At 42.1% G+C, this 5,933-nt stretch overlaps 1 pseudogene; it reads left to right on the top strand.

The window, feature by feature from the left end:
- Positions 1–5,393, top strand: LOC135057190 (kinesin-like protein KIF15-B; annotated as a pseudogene).
- The last annotated feature ends 540 nt before the right edge of the window (positions 5,394–5,933 follow it).

The raw sequence follows: 5,933 nt of genomic DNA, 5'->3' as shown, positions 1-5,933 counted from the left end.
ATGATCCAGACAAGACATCAGACAAGACCCAATCGGCGAATGCATACTAAACTCACATAATTGTAGGACTACATTTATAACGTTGTTTCTTATCTTCACCTCTACAACCTTCAGGTAATGACACACATAGTCGACAGGGAATATAGACACATATATCAGCATTCACATGTTCCCCCCATTCATGTATCATCAACTAAATGTGCTCCCCCATTTGTTGCAACCAAAAGCCGAAAAGAGCTCGGTAGAGTTTGACAGCCCATCCACAGACTCTTAATACGGGATAAGAAGGATTCCAATGTATACTTCGCAATACCTCGAAGCTTGATTTAGAACACGTACGGCACGATGATACATGACCCCTCAGACATGGATCTCATACACACATGCTTTTACTGTCTCACTAGGTCATATCTCTCCCACCTTCTCCTCTCATCCCGTTACCCAATCATAAAAAGGTATTTACATGATGACATATATTTTTCTGTTTGAATTGTTTAGGAAGTGGCAGTTATTGGTGACTGCCAAAGGGTGGACTGTCAAAGTCGAAAAATATAGCGACCTATGATGCCTTGTACTAACCCCATGCGCTTGCCCGCTGCACGTGCACATTCTCTCCCGTGCGTGCGCATATTCGCAGTTGCGTGACGGCGCCTCCATGGTCGTGCGCTCAGGCGCGTGGTATGCGCATTTACGGTAGAGTTTGTGTGCGTCTGGCGGGCGACTCGATCGCTACATAGTTAATCCAAATAGTGTATTTTATTGGTAATAATCACTTTAATAATATCAGCAAGTATGTTTAGTGTAAATGGTTCAGGGACTTGGGAATTCCTCTTTACATGATATGGAGGGTCTGACAAAGGCTGAACAGTGGTGTCTGGTACCAAACTGAAGAATATGTTATCAGGAATATTCCGGTGTTGGTTAGGAAGAGATTAATCGCTCCTGCATATAGTTATGCTTAAAAGTAGTTTATGGACATTTACTGTGTTTGCAGTTCATTATCCATGCGGCGGGAATCCTGAGGATACCTCCCACCTTAGCAGTTTGAAATAGTCACAGCCCACCTGTTCAAATCCACCTATGACCTTTTGTTATGATGCAGGAGGACATTCCTGTGTCCAATGAACAATGAGATTGTAGGGCCCTTTGTAGTGTACTGTATGTTGTGTATATAAGGCAGCCAGCCTGGGCCAGCTCACTCACTTCTCTCTACAAAGGTTTTCATCATTGACTAACTGAGAGCTGGATTTCCAGGACTGCGCTAGCGATCATTTCCACGTGTGTAAGTTTCTCTGTGACCATCCTATCCTCCTAGTTTTGTAGTGTATAAGCTGTAAACTGTTTTCCCCTTTTACATACTAAAATCATCTAGATAAAGGTTTTGGAACCTTAAAGGTATTGTGTGTTTATCATTACATTGCTAAGGGTACTCTGAGCATCTCAGTCGCTCAAACAGCTTGTACATTAACAAGGTTAAGAAGCGTTATATCATTACAGTATTGCAGTACAAGGTATACAGTGTAAGCATATTCTGTGTTTAAAGTTTATAAAGGTTACTGTCTGTGTGTGCGCTCGCTGTGTGTATTCCATACACCCAGCGCAGCGTGTGTAAGTAACTTGCGTACCTCGTGTGAGGTCTTCATATGCAAATAGCGTACGGAGTGCGTAGCACGTGCACGTGGTCTAGCGGCCATTACGGCTACACGGTGTTAGGAAATAGCTTGTGTTATAAGATAAATAATTAGCTTTATCAATTGGGGGCTCGGCCGTCCTCCACACATCCGCTCTAGCGAAACTAAGCAGACTTTGTCTGTCAGCAAAGGGCGGGAAAGTAGTATCCCTTCGTATCCGTGTTGGTGGTTGGGGATACGGTAGTGCTGATCAGACAAGCGTCTGCTTCGCTTAGTTGTAGGAGTGCTGGTGGAATCCGGAACCGGAAGGTAAGAACAGTACGCTATTGTCTTTTAAAACTGTTTATTTCTGTTTGATACACATTGCGTACGCAACACACGCACACACCTGCATTTTTCATTTGTGTATTTTCACATCTCACTTTCCTGTTTGCCATTTATCATTGATAACGTGCTGAGAAAAATTTGTTGCTATTGGTAGTTAAAAGTAAAATTAATACGTAAGGGAGTAATTTGTAAAACACGCACACGGCTTTGCCTAAGATACAAGGGAGATGGCAACCTGGTAATCTGTTCTTGACAAAGGCTCTGCTGTGAGCCGAAACGTTGACCTTCTGTTTGTTCCATAGAGGACCGAAACGTTGACCCTGACCCTGTAAACTATGTGAGCTGAATTAAAGAAACCTCATTTTCACTATTGAAGAAGACTGGCTGTAGTTAATGAAGACACCCAAGGGAATGTGAGTCAACTGCAAGCAGAGGTGAAGAAATTGAAGGAACAGCTTTCTCAGCTTCTTTCCGGACAGATGCCACAGGATATTTCTATTGCCAGAGCACCGTCTGTTGATGACAATTTTACAGACTACATGAATAACTTTTTAGAGGCTATGATGCTCTTGGAGAAGTCGGACACTGAAAAAAAGACTCTATTGCAAAAAGTGGCCCAGCTTGAAGATCTCTGCAACAAGAAAGAAAAATTAATCCAGTCAAACAAAATGATAGTGAAATTCAGAGAAGATCACATTGCCCGACTTGAGAAGGCTCACAAAGAAGGTCAAAATTAATTGTCAAATAATGAACAGGATGACCTCATAGCAGAGCTGAAGGAAGAACTGCTTGTTTTAAAAGAACAGGTTGAGCACCACCCTCGTGTAGCCAAGTATGCACTGGAAAACCATAATCTCAGAGAGGAGAATAAACGCCTCCTTTCCCTTCAGTCAGTGAAACGAGCACATGAAATTAACAATTATATGATGGCAGATCTTGAGCGAGCTTTCTTGGAAGCCACTGCATTGTTAAAGAATAATGGAGTTGTACCAATGCACTCCACACCAATACATCCAGATAACAATTTGGTTTCTACCGCAAAGCTGCAGGATAAGTTGTTACAGGTTCAAAGTGAGCTGGCTACTGCAATGCAAGAATATGAGGAATTCAAAGAGCTGACAAAAAAGAAGCAAGTTGAGCAAGAATCAGAACTTCAGTCTTTGCTCAAATCCAACAATCATCTTGAAAATATTTTGGAGGCTATACAAGCTCACAAGAGGCATGAAGTGTCTCAGTTGAATAAAATGCACGTAGAAACAATAAAGAATATGACTACTCCGGCAAGAGCATATAACTTGAGGTCTCGACTTGTGCCTCACCTCAGCCCAGATTGTGAGCAAAATGAGTTTCCCAGTACCCCCAAGTCAGGGGAGCATCATGTCAATTTAATTAATGAACCCATCCCTCCAGAAATGAGTGAGCAAGCTTATGAAGCGATTGCTGAGGAACTACAAATGGTGCAGGAGCAAGTAACAGCTCTGCAAGAAAAACTTGATGAAGAAGAGAGTAAAAACTTGAAGCTGCAACAGCAAGTGAATAAGATGGAGCATCATTCATCTCAGATGCAAGAGCTTTTCTCTTCAGAAAGGACCAGCTGGAACATCAAGCATCAGGAGCTTCTTCAACAAATTAATATTTATGAAAAACAACAACAAGACTTTAAGATTAGGGAGGATGTGTTGAAGAGTGAGGTCCATGATCTGCGAGTGGTGCTGCAGTCTGCAGATCGTGAACTTCGGACAGTGAAGAATGAGTATAGCTTGTTTAAAGATAAACAAGACAAGGATATGACTCTGCTATCTGACCGACATATCAATGTGCAGCTACAACTATATAATGTCAGGCTGGAGCATGAAACGTTATTAGAGGAGAAGCGATCTCTCCAAGATGCCTATGATAACCTGGAAGAGGTGATGAAATTTGAGATTGATCAACTAAAACAAGAATTTATTGGCAGCAAACAGGAGAATGAGACTCTGAAAGCTGAACTTAGTAATCTTTTGGAGCTTTTAGAAACCGAAAAGGAACACAGACAAAACCTGAAGTTTCAGCTGGAGGAGGACAAAGAGAACAACTCTAAAGAGCTTCTGAAAGTTCTAGAGGAGAATGTGAATCTCAAGAAACAGTACTCAGATCTGGTGACAAAGTGTGAACTGCAGGTCAGAGCTTCAATCGCTTAAACTCCATTTAACTTCTTCCAAAGAGACTATATCTGAATTGGAAAAGAAAAGTTCTTTGGATAAGGAGATCATGAGTGACCTTATGAACCAAATCCAAGGTTTGAGGACAACCATCATGCACAAAACGGAGTCTGTAGATGTACTTACAAGGGAGCTGGAAGACCTCAATAGTAAATACTTTTCTTCACTGTCTGCAAAAGAATAAAGCAAAACACTTCTAGAACAACAAGAAAAACTAATTGATAATCTGAAAGAGAGCTTGGAAAGGAAACGGTCCGCTGACACCATTGAGAGAGAGCTCTTATGCGAGGATTTGCTTCATGCAACTGAACAGCTTGGCAAGTTAACGGAAGTCTTTAACAAGCAGGAGGCCTTGCTTAAAGACCAGAAGGAAGAGTTGCTCAAAAAAGAACAATTAATTGCAGACCTGACTAACCAGTTAAAACAGGGCCTTGACATCACTAACACTGAGGATGAAGGAGTAAAGATGTCAAACAGCAACGGAGGTTCTCCTATGCTTCTGCAGACCCCTAAAACACCAATGGCAAATCCATTTGAATCTGAACTGTCACATTGCTTAAATAAAAATTCCCTATTGGAACACCTTGTATCTGAACTAAATGAAGAACGAATTACCAAAAATGAAGGAATAATCAGGCTTAAGACCCAGTTGTGTGAAACAGAAAATCTACGCCTTGAGATCCAAAACTTGCAGGGACTGTGCAGGGACAACAGAGAAAAAGGAGAGCAGACATGCAAAGAGCATAAACAATCTGGTATGCTGGAGCTGAAAAGAGAAATAGAAAAGGAAGTTTGTGAACGAATGGAAAAGGGTAAAGCAATTGAGCAACTCCTGAAAGTACAGTCAGAGTTAGAGGAGGTAAGAAACTTGCTCCAAAGTAAAGAACATTCCCTGAGTGAGTTACACAATGAAATTGAGCGTACAAGAGCTTTAGAGTCCAAGGCCTTCAAAGAAAAAGAGGAAATACGTTCATTATTGGAAGCAAAAAATGAGGAGACCGAAAAAAAATTACAGGAGGCAGAGCTGCAGAGAAAGCAAATTGCTTTTCTTGTGGAGGAGAATGGGAAACTACTGGGCCACCAAAACCCACAGCAGAAAATTCAGTATCTAGTGAAGCTTAAAAAGGAGAACAACAAACTAGTGGAGGAGATTAACAAGCAAACCAGCAGACATTACGATAGGGCCTTTGCATACCAAGCATTCCTTTTTGCTGGCTGCATCGGCTCCGACTAATCTCCTTGGGAGAGATTTACTGTGCAAAATGGGATGTGTCATATATTGTACTCCTGAAGGTGTGTTCTTGGACATACCCGAGAACCACGCTCAGGAAGTGCAGGATATGCTAGACTCCCCAACAAGATTAATGTCACACACTGTTGTTGTAAATAGGTGTCCGTCCAAGGTAGAAGAAATTACTTCCCAGATACCGGAGTCACTTTGGACCAAGGATGGACAAGACACTGGATTAATGGCAAACGTAGCCCCAGTAGTTGTGCAAGTAAAAGATGGTAGGATAGCTCCAAAAATCCCACAATACCCTCTGAAGCCAGAGGTGGAGTTAGGAGTTTACCCTGTAATAGAGCGCTTGCTACAACAGGGCATTCTGGTAAGGACGTCCAGCACTGCCAATAGTCCCATCTTCCCTGTTAAAAAGAGTGGGGGGAGGGGTTACAGACTAGTGCAGGATCTAAGAGGGATCAATAAAATAGTTGAGAGTCAATTCCCCGTAGTGCCAAATCCAGCTGTCATCCTTATGCAAATCCCTCCCACTGC

The sequence above is a fragment of the Pseudophryne corroboree genome, chromosome 3, assembly GCF_028390025.1.
Source record: "Pseudophryne corroboree isolate aPseCor3 chromosome 3, aPseCor3.hap2, whole genome shotgun sequence".
Lineage (NCBI taxonomy): Eukaryota > Metazoa > Chordata > Amphibia > Anura > Myobatrachidae > Pseudophryne > Pseudophryne corroboree.
Note: the sequence above shows the minus strand (reverse complement) of the source record. Positions and strands in the feature narration are given on the sequence as shown.